The 13,958-nt window shown below is 40.3% G+C and overlaps 1 protein-coding gene and 1 long non-coding RNA gene across 2 annotated transcripts in view; one reads left to right on the top strand and one right to left on the bottom strand.

The window, feature by feature from the left end:
- Positions 1-13,958, bottom strand: part of GPM6B (glycoprotein M6B) — a 97,433-nt gene that overhangs the window by 52,321 nt on the left and 31,154 nt on the right. The window lies entirely within an intron of this gene.
- Positions 1-13,958, top strand: part of LOC138792928 (uncharacterized) — a 31,978-nt gene that overhangs the window by 17,569 nt on the left and 451 nt on the right. The window lies entirely within an intron of this gene.

Raw genomic sequence — 13,958 nt, 5'->3', positions numbered from 1 at the left:
AACAAAAGTAGACTTCTAAAACGCAGATCAACTGTCACAATCAATTCCACCTCTTTTTTCCCAGTTAAAAAAAAAATGTATGACATGACGACAATTCAATAGGGTACCAGCCAGTCACAATATAAACAAATATTAATTGGAAAAACCAATAACAAGGAAATCAAAGATACAAGCTGTAAACATATGTGAAACAAAAAGTGTACTATAAAGTGGAAAAAGGATAAAGCGAGTGGCCAGCATGCCCTGTACTCTCAGACAGAACACTCATTTTTAGGCCAAGTGCTGTAATAAAGCTAAGAAGACAGAAGAGCAGTTATCCCATATGCAAAGTGTCAACTGATTATGCTTTCCATTTGCATATATGCCCCCACCTCTGGGCATTGCCTAAGGCCTTCTCATTGTGCTCATTCAAACTTCATTCCCCAGGGATGCATAAACACAAAAATTAATGGCAAATTTATGAGATGAGGACTATAATTCTGTTCATTATATTTTTGGCGCAAAGTGGACACTGACAAATTATGATTTCACTTTTAGAAAGATTAAAATATAACTAATAAAAAATGCATTAATAATAAAAATTTATTTATATAGTGGCAACATATTTTGCGTCACTTTACAATTCACAATTTACATCACTTAAGCATGACATCCACCAGCATCAGGCAGTGTTCACAAGCTGTGGTTTTACTGCTATTCTTCTAAAATTACACCAAAAATTGTGCCTACTACCATTGTGTGATAACAGCCTTATCATACATTCACTCGAATAAGATTTATTATTATTATATATTTATTAATAGTCGCACAGGTCTTACTAAATGTGGGGCACCTGTGGCTGTCAGTGTGCTGGAGACCAAACTTTATGCCAGCCACTTGACATGAAGTGAAAAAAATGGTGTTTTAAGGTTTAAACAGAAGTTAAAACATGGCTGCCAATTGCAGGGAACAGGAACAGTTGCGGTGGCAAAGGAACAGGGAGACTTAAAAGCCCAGGAGGTGTTCTTCGGCAGGGTAAAAGGTCTAGGCAAGTCCAGCCCATGTCACCCTTCTCACTTTTTTTTACCCACCTGCTTCATTTGACTTTCAGCCACTAGATAAAGAGTACACGAGCTGGGCTTGCCTGGACTTTTACCCTGCTGGGCCTTCGAGCCTCATTGACATTTTAAAGGGGTTACCCAGAATTAGGGAAAAACATCAATGGAAGTAAACTTCAATGGAGCTACAAAATCACACCTAAACTGAGGACTAGATTGATTGGTCATGTTTTTCTGTGCCTGGATAACCCCTTTAACAAAAAGGCTTATAGGTTAGTGCTGTAAGAGACTATGGAGATATAAAAAAGTATATGTCTAGAATTCTGATAAATCCTATCTACGTTCATACTAATTTATATTCCGATCTTCCTCTTAAAATATCTGCTTTAAAATAGCATATTAATAACAAAAGTAGTCATTTTTTTCAGCAACCAGGAGCTTTTCCAAACAAGTTAGACCTTGATCTTACAGTTTTGATATTTCCAACCCCCAAATTATAAGTCATTTAACCTCATTTTCCTCCATTGTTTGTCTGCTCTGTGATCAGTGAGAAAAGCTTTAAGGCACTATCCCATGAATCATTTTCATACCTGAAAGTCCTGAAATGCAACTACTAGATGTATTAAAGTAATTTAAAGTGTTTCTTTAACAAATAAAAATGATTTATTTTTATTTACTGCTTCCATCTGGGTTCCTTGGTGCTGTTGCTTCTGGGGGTTGGGCCCTGGACAGAATGACTTACCTTCTTTCCCTGGCAGCTGGTAATATGGTCCCTACTCACCACCCCTGCAGAAGGAGGCTTCTCAACTATATTTCTACATTACTGCGGAGGATCTGCTCCTTCTTTGACAGACAGAGCAGAAGTATTTCTGTTGGCTGCTCTTCAACGTCCAGGGGAACATTACAAGGGTCCCAGTAATACACTTTAGTAGTGTCAGGCACAGAATTGGCAAACACTCATTTATTCATGAACAGCAACTATGACTGCAAAATCCAAATCAGTTTCCATATTGTGAATTTCATGACAGATAAGGATTTACTTCAAGTTACTAATAAAAGAGAAATTGTACATTTTAAAAACTTTAAAAGGTAGCCTGTCATCCTGACTGCCGGGGTGAAGCCCACCCGACCCCCCGGTCGAGCCCCTTATACTTACCCCTTCCTCGAAGTCCTGGACCCCGTCCCACTGCTGAAAAGTCCTCGTCGGAAGCCATGCGCACGTATGCTCACCGATGCCCACAGAGAATGACTGCTCCAGTGGCAGGAGGGGGTCCGAGATCGGGACTTCGAGAGGGGGATGAGCACATAGCCTCACTTACATAGTATGAATGTGGAGGCCATGTCCCTACGACGGGATCTTAGCAGGGAAAGGTGGCCGCCTTGTTACATTCACGGCCGTGAATAACGTTCATGATAATTATTAGTGGCAGTGATTATAACGAGGCAGCCGTCTTTCTCTGCTATGTTCCCGAAGTGGGAACATAGCCTAAATATCAAAGAAATTTATCAAAGTGGAAATAGCATAGATATTTCACTTTTTAGGATCTATACAATCAATATAATAATTAATAGAGGGACAACCCCTGTATAATCGCAAGGGGAAAAAAATTATATATATCATTTTCTGGATATATATTATATGCTCTTGAAGATATTACTCTCCTGCCCCCATGTTCTCCACCCACACTTTTAAGTGTTTACAATTATAAAGATTTCTTGCTTTGCCAGAACACTAGACCAGACATGCATGATGAGAATTACGAAGGCATAAGCTAAAACTTACCAAAACGATTATTACCTCTCAATTAAAAAAAAAAAATTGTTAACTTGCAAAAGATAAAATGTTCACCAGCAACACCTCTGAAGCAAGATAATACAAACGGAAAAATCGACAGAAATGAACAAGTAAAAAGGGGAAAAAAAAAAATCTTGAAAAGGAACACTATAGCACCATATAGTAGGAGAGTAGTTTCACATATGCCAAGTTTGTACCTTGACAGAACATTGGTAATAACATACAATGAGTTATTGTTACTGACCATATCCAAAATCCCAGTCATAAAAACAGCGGCAAACCTTGGGACCTAGTACAGCCAGAACAATTGTGGTTCAAATGCAATTTAAGATTGAAAACCAAATAAAATGACTAAATAAATTTTAAATGGGGAACCTTATAACCTCTGGAAAAAGACCTAGATTTTTAAGACAGTGGTGTAGCAACCAACAAAGTTCAAAGAGGTAGCATTTTTTCCACTGACCACCAGATACTGGACAACGACAAACATGAACCATCAATTGACTCAGATGATACAAATAACCCCAGCATGTTAATGGACCACCTTTAAAGCTAGATTTAGTCCTGGGTACGTTGGCATCCCTGAGCAGCTCTTCTGGAATGTACCCATTTATCTCGCAGGGCTGACTCCATAGGGGCCATAAAATTGAATGGGGGTGCGGCAGTGCTCCTTGGGATGAGTCAGCATCTTTTTTTTATTTTTTTAAAGGATGCTGGCATATAACTAGGATGCGCTGCATTAATGTAGCATCCCTCACCTCTAGGGTCCCATGGAAACCTAGACTTGCTTGCCAAACATGTTTATAACATTATCGGACACTATTCACCATATAGAAAAGCTTCAGTGAATTACACAAATACTAATTTATGTCACTCAGCCTCCCGCCATACAGTGGAATGGTGAACATGGAGCATAACACCCTAAAGTTACACAACAGTTAAGAAAATGAGCCCCTGACTAGTTCAGTAATCGCTGGATACAAACCATTCTCTATACCACAAGCTGCCAGATACTGGCTGCCATACAAATGTTATATGTCCTAGGGATCAAGGAATGAATGATTGACCACCGGCTAGCGCTACATGCTGAATGTTTTCACAGATAGTACTACATTCATAAGTGGTAGCAATCAGTGTGATATACCACTTTATGGGGATAGGGTGGGTGGCTTAAGTGTGGCTTGTGATCCATGGATCTTTTAAACTAACTCTATGCAGCATGGGATACTGAGCATTAACCAAGTAACAACCTAGTAAAGAATCAAAATGTCTTTATATCATAAGACCAATAGAGAATATAACTAGCTGCAAAACTACATAGATGCTTAGAAGGAAACTATCACAAGGCTAGAAGAATCTGTGCAGTTTAAAGCCAATTCGTAATGCTAATAAGGTGGTTTGGTGCACTAGGACTACCACATCCCTAGTGCACTGCTCTGGCCTACTTTGCTCATATTCGTTAGATGGGGCTGGCTGAGCAAATCTGTGCACTGGGGGTTCTACTCCTGCCCCCAGTGCACCAAACCACCTTAATAGCATATTCGAACTGCATGGAATGGCATAGGGGATGAAAGTAAGTAAGTTACCTTCGGCCTCAGTGCCTCGTGTGCTGTGGGGAGATATAAGCAGGTTAAAAAGGTTAGATTAATCTTTAACCCCTTCAAGACCAAGCCTATTTGCACCTAAAAGACCAGGCTCATTTTTCAAAATCTGACCTGTCTCACTTTATGCGCTTATAGCTCAGTGATGCTTTAACGTATGCTAGCGATTCTGAGATTGTTTTTTCATCGCATATGGCACTTTATATTCGTGGCAAAATTTGGTCACTACTTTGTGTGTTTTTTGTGAAAAACATCAAAATATCATGAAAAATTTATTTTATGAACTTTGAAATTCTCTGCTTCTAAAAAAAGAAAGTCGTATTACATAAATTAGTTACTAAGTCACATTACCGATATGTCCTCTTTATTCTGGCTTCATTTCATAAACATATTTTACTTTTTTAGGGTGTTATGGGGCTTAGAAATTTATCAGCAAATTACCACATTTTCGTGAAAGCTTCCAAAACTGATTTTTTTAGGGACCAGTTCTTTTTTTAAGTTGATTTAGGAGGTTTGTATACTGGAAACCCCCATAAGTGACCATTTTGGAAACTACACATCTTAAAGAATTGATCTAGGGGTATAATGAGCATTCTAACCCTACAGGGGCTGGAGGAAAGTACTCAACATTAGGCTGTAAAAAAATGAAAAATTAAAAATTTTCCAATAATATATATAATAATATATATATTTAGATTAAAGTCTCTCATTTTCAAAAGGAACAGGAGAGAAAAAGCACCCCAAAATTTGTAACGCAGGTTCTCTTGAGTACTACGGTACCCCATATGTGGGCGTAAACCACTGTATGGGCACACAGCAGGGCTCAGAAGTAAAGGAGCGCCAATTAGCTTTTCCATTGCAGATGGACCGACCCCTGCAGGGGTCACCGACCCCTCTTCTTCTTGCATACAGCACACGAGAGACCCTATGGCCTGAGGAAGGTCCTGGTCGGACCAAAACGTTGTACAATACATTGTTGGTCTCATCTCATGTACTTTCTGTCTATGGTCGGAGTAAATACCTTGTATCACATTGTTAAAAAAAAAAACCACTTATTCTTGCATGAAAAAACGAGTGCCGTGGGTTTCTACTGTACAAGACTAATGGTTGAATAACCCAGTTACCACTGAGCACCGGCTCTACAATTTAAGGCAGAGGTGTGCAGCACTGATCCTATACATATTAGTCTGTTCACAGTGATGGCGGCGGCCATCTTGGATCTGATGGCCGCCGCGGGGATGGGGGGTTAGTGACTGGGGCACTAGGGGGGCTGATCTGGGGTCTGATTTTACTTATTTCTTCTCCCCCCACCGTGGATTCACGGTGGGGGGAGATGAAATACAGCGGCGGCATTGGCCCATTAGTGACCGCCGCTTTGGCGGTCACTAAGGGGTTAATGGGGGCCAGCTGCGGGATCGCAGCTGATTCTCATTATCTCCGGTGCTTCACTCAGATGAGAGCGGGATCGCTATCTCTACAGCGATCCCGCTCTGATCATAAAGCCCCATCAGAGCAGGAACGTATATATACATTCCTACTGCACGGGGCATGTGCAATAGGAACGTATATATACAGATTGCTGACGTGAAGGGGTTAAAGGGGTTATCCAGCGCTACAAAAACATGGCCACTTTTCAACCTCTTGTCTCCAGATCAGGTGTGGTTTGCAATTAAGCTTCACCCGATCTGGAGACAAGAGAGGGGAAAAAGTGGCCATGTTTTTGTAGCGCTGGATAAACCCTTTAAGTTAGCCTGAACTAAACACAAGGCATACTGAATGGGATGAGATGCAATCACTATCACACCTCATAGTTATTACCTATTATCCATAATTTATAGTTGCAAAAATGGGGGCCTGAAGTCATTATGTAGTTTGCCAGAACTCAAGCAAGCACAGGGATACCAAGATCCAGTCTGTTCAATTGCTACAGCTACGCTGCAATAGTCAGACCCCAATTATATGACCTGCAATTAATAGATAACTAAAAAAAATGAAAGTTAAGATGGGGGCAAAAAGAGGAAGTTCACACTGTAATGTACGTAATGGTACCATATGGGGCATTTAATAATAATAATAAAAATAATATTTATTTATTTAAAAAAAAAAAAAAGAAAAAAAAGAAAAGAGAATGCTTCTATAGGAGATCCAACAATTTTTCCATCTTTGGTCCAAGCAATATGAAAGACCAGATACTTACATTCTAAGTCCGGCTGCAGTAGGTCACACTCCATCCCTGGTTGTCACAATCAAGAGGTTCCTCAACTGCAAACAGTTTTTAAAAAGGAACTGGTCATCATCAACTGGTTCTAAGAGTTACAATGTCAGATGGAAGCAACCGTACAACAGTCAATGAGCATGGACAGAAACATCCACCATATTATTGGGGTGAAAACTTAATTGAAAAGAGAAAAATAATAATTTGTATCTTTAAAGTAGCATTTGTCACATTGTGTTCCTTTCAATCAAGGTCACACATCCTGGTCATATTGGGTTGTGTTAAATAAGCATCTATTTAAATGCTAAAAGAAAGCAAAATTTATAGATACTATGCTAAAATGTCAAATTTTGGCTATATAAAAAAAGAGGAGAAACTAGAACACCATTTTATAAAGGCTAATCCTATTTACTACAAAAGCTTCTTTTACATCTTCTGCATTTGCACAGCTGTAAGACATATAAGAATCTACGCTGACTATATGGAAAACTAGAGTGGTATTTCCTAATTTTTCCCTGGAGAAGTCACATCCGGAAAAGAAAAATCTTGAAGGAAAAAGTTTGTCTTTCCATTTTAATTTATAGTATGAGCTCAGTAATGGAGCAAATGACTCTAGTTGACCCTTATGTTGCTGCATATTCTAGATTTTTTTAGGTTTTATTTTAACAAAATGTAGAACAGCAATGGGAATACAGAATCCGGTACTTAGGACATGCAATATGGTTGTAATTTATTTTCTTGGCTATAAAACTTCCTGTGGCACCCTGGATGATTGGTCAGTTTACTGTTATTAGAAGTCCCCTACCACTTTTGCGCTGGAGAAACCAGTCACAAGACCTCTAGAGCAGTCTTCAGGTTCTCCTCTATCAGGTGTCATTTATCCATCACATGATCTTCCCTGTCATTATGCCGGCCCCAATGTATGTGATAGTCTTCTTCTCTGCCAGCCCGCCCATAGTCCTCTTCAGACGGACAAGAGCCTTGATGCTGGTCTGCAGCCACATTCTTTCATGTTGCTCATAAGGGTATATGGACACTGAGTAATTTTTGCGGAAAACTCCATGCAGAATCCGCTGCTTGCTTCCACTTGAAGTTCCACCCATCACATAGACTCCATTATATGCTTGGGTGGATTCCGTCATCGGACCATAGAATGGAGTCAGCGTAGAGGGAAGCGGGAGCATGCAGGGATGAGCCGTGGATTCCGCACCGAGTTTTCCATGAGAATTACATTGTGTGCATATACTCTGTCACGAAACAAACAGTGATGCAGACTGCCCAAACTGTGCTTGCACAGCAGTGATGACCCCCCCCCCCACCCCAATCCTGTGAATAACAGTGCATTGGTGCAATACTGTTGCAGGAGGTGAAAAAAAGCACCAAATATACAATTAAATATCTTTACCTATCTGCATGCATATGGCCACATATTGTAGAACTCAATGTCCCAAATCCCCCAAAAAATGAGCAACAATGCACTGATTTATCAAATGGCCATGTGATTTCCGACAGCTAAATTTCACTGCTAAAATATGCATATTTTGTTCCAAATTTTGGCTACTACATAACATCACACAGGGCGGCATACAAAAACTAACAATGTCACATTGATCGGAAGCAGAGGATGTGGACAAAAAAAAAAAAAAAAAAAATTCCCCCGAAGCCAAACATCCCATCACATTGAAAAACAGAGAAACAGTCCACTTCCCTTCTTTAGCAAAGGGGCCATATTACGGGAGATATGATAGATCATACATGTACTGGGGGGGAAATAGCATATTGGGAAATAACCAGTCAATTTGGCGAAAAACAAACACAATGAGGAATTTGCCAAAAACAGACAACGTTTTATGTTATGTGTTTTCCCTCTAACTTTTTATTGGGTATCCTTACAGACTCCCTAAAGGAGTGTTTAGACGTAGATTTACTGAAGCTTTGTCCATGAATCTACAGCCAACACGGTGCTCGTGGCAAACATTGAACCAAATGAATAAATAGGTCCTGGCACTCGCTCTTGTAAAATTGCTTCTTCAAAGTTTTATTTTAACATAAATGCAGACGCTGCACGCATTGTGACCCTTCCGGTCTTTCTCAACACCACTACTTGGGTGATCGCCACCCTGCAGCTCCCCGCGCCCCCTGCTCTTACCCGCTCGCTGTAGGTATGTGTAATAGCGCAGGCAGCGAGCAGGAAACGAGGAGCAAGAGAGCGCTGACCTGACAGGTTGGCGCTCATTTGCTCTTCTGAATCTCCCGTGTAATAAGGGCTTAAGTAAGGAAATGTAATTTTTCCTGACACCATAAACCAGAAAGTATCATCTATGTGTGGTTTGTTCACTTTGGATGTTTACTCATTCGATATATGGATATAGTGCAATAACATATCTGCAATTCTATGAGTAATGACATATACTTTATAGCAGTTGGCAATCCATGGACTTACATACTAGTACAGTCCTTGTGGGATAGTTTTTATGTGTTTTTATACAGGATTTCACGTATTTGTAAAACTACTAAAAAAGATTTTAGATTTTGTGCAAGTTTTTATGACATACACTTTCTTTGGTGGTCAATTACACGTGCAATTGCTAGCTGGAAGAAAGCAACACCATTTTTCTCATCCTGGAAAACCCCTTTGAAGATGTCCCATGGTATCTGGCATAGAGGTCTTGTTGAGTCTGCACCTTGAGAGATCAGAGGCGTTTTGGTGGCACGAGGGGAACCTACGTTATTTTAGGCAGATGGTTTCAATGTTGTATAAAACCCATGCTGTCAACTTTCAATCTTATCAAAGTGACTAACAAACCATGGAATGCAGACATATAGAGAGGGGCTATATGTGTACCATACATGTAATAGTCATATAGCACGTAATAACTACAAGGTCATAAAGTGAACCATTTGCTTAGATAAACCCCGGTGTGTTTATTGTCTCGATGCTTCTCGTGATATGCCAGGATACATTCAATGGTGGATGGACCACATGATAAAAAAAAAAAAAAAAAAAACTCCACCGGTGTTCTAGATTAAAGCAATATAAAAAGAATTACAATCTTTTTAGGAAGTGTTTTCCTCAAACAAGCCATCTCTGTACTGCAGTAATCTCTTCAGGTATGTGTGCAGGAAGATAGTTGTGAAGTTGTAATCCTTGAAGTGGAGCAGATTACAGGTTATTATTAGCACAATTCTCAGGTGTGGTACACTGTGCTGCAGGGATAATGTATTTAGAAGCTAGCTAATATTACAGATTAGCTACAGTACGGCTAAGCTTTAGCCCCCGGGGGGAAGTGAATCCAATGAAAAGATTCTTCTACAGAAAAGATCTTGCTTCAACTTGAGATTTTGTATATCAGGTTGATATTTGAAGTTTGTAAAAGTAGTAATTCAAGGTCAACTCTTACAGCTTTATTACACAGACAGATTTACTGACAGATTACTGAAGCCAAAGACAGGGATAGGTTTGAAAAGCGGAGACCTGACCTGTTCCCTTTTTATAGTGTGTTCCTGGCTTTGGCTTCAATGATCTGTCAGATAAATGCGTGTGTGTGTGTGTGTGTTTGTGTGTGTGTGTGTAATTGGGCCTTTGGCAAGAGTACAGATATCAACATGCACTTTATCACGCACTTTATTCAGGTAGTCTAGTGTGCCTTTGTATGTATGGGACAATGTAGAACCTTCTGACACCTAGCACTAGGACGACAGAGACTGTACAATTGCTGACCAAATATTACACTTGTAGAAACATACTGTAGGTCAGAGCCTACTTTCTTGCTTCATACATACTGGGCAGACTGTTTATTAGGCCCCCGCTTGTAGTACCAATTCACACAGAACTTGCTTTGTGGACCAAAAGTAAGTTCCCAATGTAACATAAGATTAAATCCAGCACTTACCGATAGCGTCTTCTCAGTCTTTTATTAATCCGAATCTTGCGGAGAGGGGAAAGCTAGGCAACTACAAATGTGGTAGCTGCAATTGGTGCAACTAGTTTTCCGAAACCCAATTAGAAACACTAGGAGGCCATACACACAGAGTTACTAATTTTATTTGTTGCAAAACTAAACAGGTAACCTATGCAATAACATGTCCTTACGGACACTTCTATCTAGGTAATACTATGCGGGCACTAAATAGTCGCTTTTATGAGCATATACGCTCTATACGCATGGGACATGGTGCAACAAGGCTGATTCACCATGTGAATGAGGTGCATAAAGGTGACACCACAGCTTTAAAATTTATGGGTCTGGAGTGAGTGTTCAGCACAAGCAATACAGATGTAAGTAAGACGTTGCTACAGAAAGAGACACGTTTAAATATGATCACTGGTGCACAAGGTAACATAGGCTTTAATGATCGCATAGACTTAAGCATGTTTCGTTGATAATCAGTGTGAAGTGATAAGATTTTAATTTTAAATATATTGTTTTAATATCACTGTAACGCCTCTTTTCCTGCGCGTCATGCTAGTAGGTGTATATACCTATGACGTGCAGGAAGGGGTGTAGACTGACGAAGGGTGGAAACGCGAAACAGCTGTCCTGCTGAGGGTGCCCAGCGTCCTCTCCGCTGCCTGCTTTTTAATCTGTAATGAAGATACATTTCATACAATAAAGATTACAGCACGTTTACTGGTGAGTGCCCTGGCATACTTCTTCCTTTGTTGATTTTTCAAACGCTATATTGCAACTCGCACAGAGAGCACCACTAAAGCTGAAAGATCACCACCAGTACGACTCCTATCTTCCCGTGTATGAACCTAGCCGCATGGAGGTGGTAGTGCCGGTAGCTGCATCTCACAGACAGTACGGGCTAGCTGTTATTCACATTCGCCTTAGTTCCCAATGTAAGTCTTTGAGACACTCCTAGACTTACATTAAGAAAATGGCTTCCAGTGTCAACACAAACCTCACTGTTTCCCCTTAGCAGCCTTATGCTGGGATCATTAAAAATGATTCTCACTGGAGTGATTCATTATAGTGAACCATTTGTATCAGACCTAATATATGACATAATAGTATATAACAGAATAAAGGGTACGTTCACACTGAGTAGAAGTGGCAGAGCTCAAAGTCGTGGTATCCTGCCTGCTTCACTGTCCCATAGTGGGTCTATGGGAGGGCTCACGTGCCTACGCTCCTGCCATTCTCTGCAAAAAGAATTGAAAAGTCAATTCTTTGAGCAGAGTGTGACGAAAGCGGATGCCTCCTATTGAGATTTTAGTGCAAGTCAGAAAATCAGGTCTCCCTCCCCAACTGCTCAAAGGCCACAGCAGCATAGTTTATTCCTGTGTGAACAGGCCCTAACAGGTACAGCATTGTGAGGTCACTTTTTTTTTTTTTTTTTTTTTAAAGCCAAAAAGGGCAACAGATCCTATAAGGAAATGAGCTGGAGAAGTAAACTTGATAAATTCCACAACCCCTTCATTTGTACATCACCAAGTAAAAACTGTGTCTGGTGACTACAGAAACTTAGCAGTGCATAGACCATGAGTGTGTTCAGCCCCCCAAGGCTTGTCTGTACGTAGGAGGAATTTTCAGTCTCTGGAGTGGTAATACTGTTGGCAGATGTCACAAGTCACAAATAAAAAGGAGGAAGGAGGGGGAAGAAAAAAAACAAAAAAAACAAAAAAAAAAAACACTCCAAGCTAAAACGGCAATAGTGCCACCACCAGGCACATAAAAGAATGAGAATTGTAAAAGGTCCATAGATCTCATGTTTTTAAAAGAATCTACAGTCTACAGAACACAGAGAAGTTGTTAGTAAATATTCAGTCACTATCAAAGGTTTAACTACTAGTCATATAAGCAATTTTTTTTACCATTTTTGTAGCTTTTTTTAAGTGAAACCAAATATACGTTTAAAAAACCCACCACACATTTACTGACATTTTGTACTTCACTGTTGGCTTTCAGCAAAAATCTAGGAGCAGCAAACATCTAGGAGCAGCAATCCTAGGAATGCCACGTGTGTGACCTCCCTTGGGGTACATTCACACATCATGTGGGCTGCAGATTTGATGATGCATTCAATTATTTACCTTGATTTACACTGCATCAGATCAGTGTTGTCACTTTAATAGACTACCAACCATTTTCCTTGAAAACCACTTTAACACAGAACCTGCAGCTACCTTCTGCTTATGTTGACACTGCATGTTGTGAAACAGGAAGGTGTTAAAGACTACAGACTTTATATATATATATATATATGACAGTATACGACTTACACTGATCTGGAGCAGTAGTAGATAAAACAGAGGAAAAAGAAGCTGCATGGCAGGGGCAGAACCTATAGTGCAGATAACCCCCCTCTCACTAACTAAGTGTCACTGTCGTATTTGTTTTTTGTTTTTTTGCAGAAATCAATAGTACAGGCGATTTGAGGAAACTTTGTAATTGGGTTTATTAGGCAAATATGTAGAGATGAGCGAAGCAGGTTCGGTCTCGAGTCGATTCAAACCCGAACGTTTGGTATTTGATTAGCTGGGGCTGCTGAACTTGGATAAAGCTGTAAGGTTGTCTGGAAAACATGGATACAGCCAATGACTATATCCATGATTTCCACATAGCCTTAGGGCTTTATCCAAATTCAGCAGCCACCGCTAATCAAATGCCGAAAGTTCGGGTTCGGATCGACTCGAGCATACTCGAGATTCGCTCATCTCTACAAATATGCCATTATCTGCATTCAAAAAGACTTTCCCCATCCACCCTCCCCCCCTCCTCTCCCTCATTCACTGCTCATAATCAGGAAATCTAGACTTTTTTCACATCAGTTGAGCCCTGTCTAACCTATGGAGAGGGGAGGGGGAAGGAGGGAGATTAGTCGCCAGCAGAGAACAAAGGATTACACAGTGGGACCTGTGTGAAAGCTGTATTCAGAGGTCAGAGAGGTCAGTGCTGACTTCAGAGGATATAGCCCGGTGATGTAGCTGTAAATTAACTCTTTGTTGTCTTGTTTTGGAACCTCATCTCCCTTAACCCCTCCCCTCTCCATAAGAGCACCATGAAGACGGGGGAGAGCTTCAAACTGCTTTTTCATACTAAAAATGCATTTTTAGGCTAATAAACACAATTACAAAAAGTTTCCTAAAATCGCCTGTACTACTGATTTCAGAAAAAAAAAAAAAAAAATTTAAATGACAGTGACACTTTGTCTACTGGACGCTGCCCAGCAATGTGATCCACTCCTGTTGCGATGTTGCCAAAGCTGCGCAGGGGGAATCCAGGAGCACCCCAACCATTGCCGTTAGTGCACCTGATCTTCGCTCCTGTTACTAAACTGAATTGTTGCTCCTGTTAGCGTAC

This window comes from Dendropsophus ebraccatus, chromosome 5, assembly GCF_027789765.1.
Source record: "Dendropsophus ebraccatus isolate aDenEbr1 chromosome 5, aDenEbr1.pat, whole genome shotgun sequence".
Classification (NCBI taxonomy): Eukaryota; Metazoa; Chordata; class Amphibia; order Anura; family Hylidae; genus Dendropsophus; species Dendropsophus ebraccatus.
The sequence above is the reverse complement of the archived record's forward strand: the minus strand, read 5'-3'. Positions and strand labels throughout refer to the sequence as shown.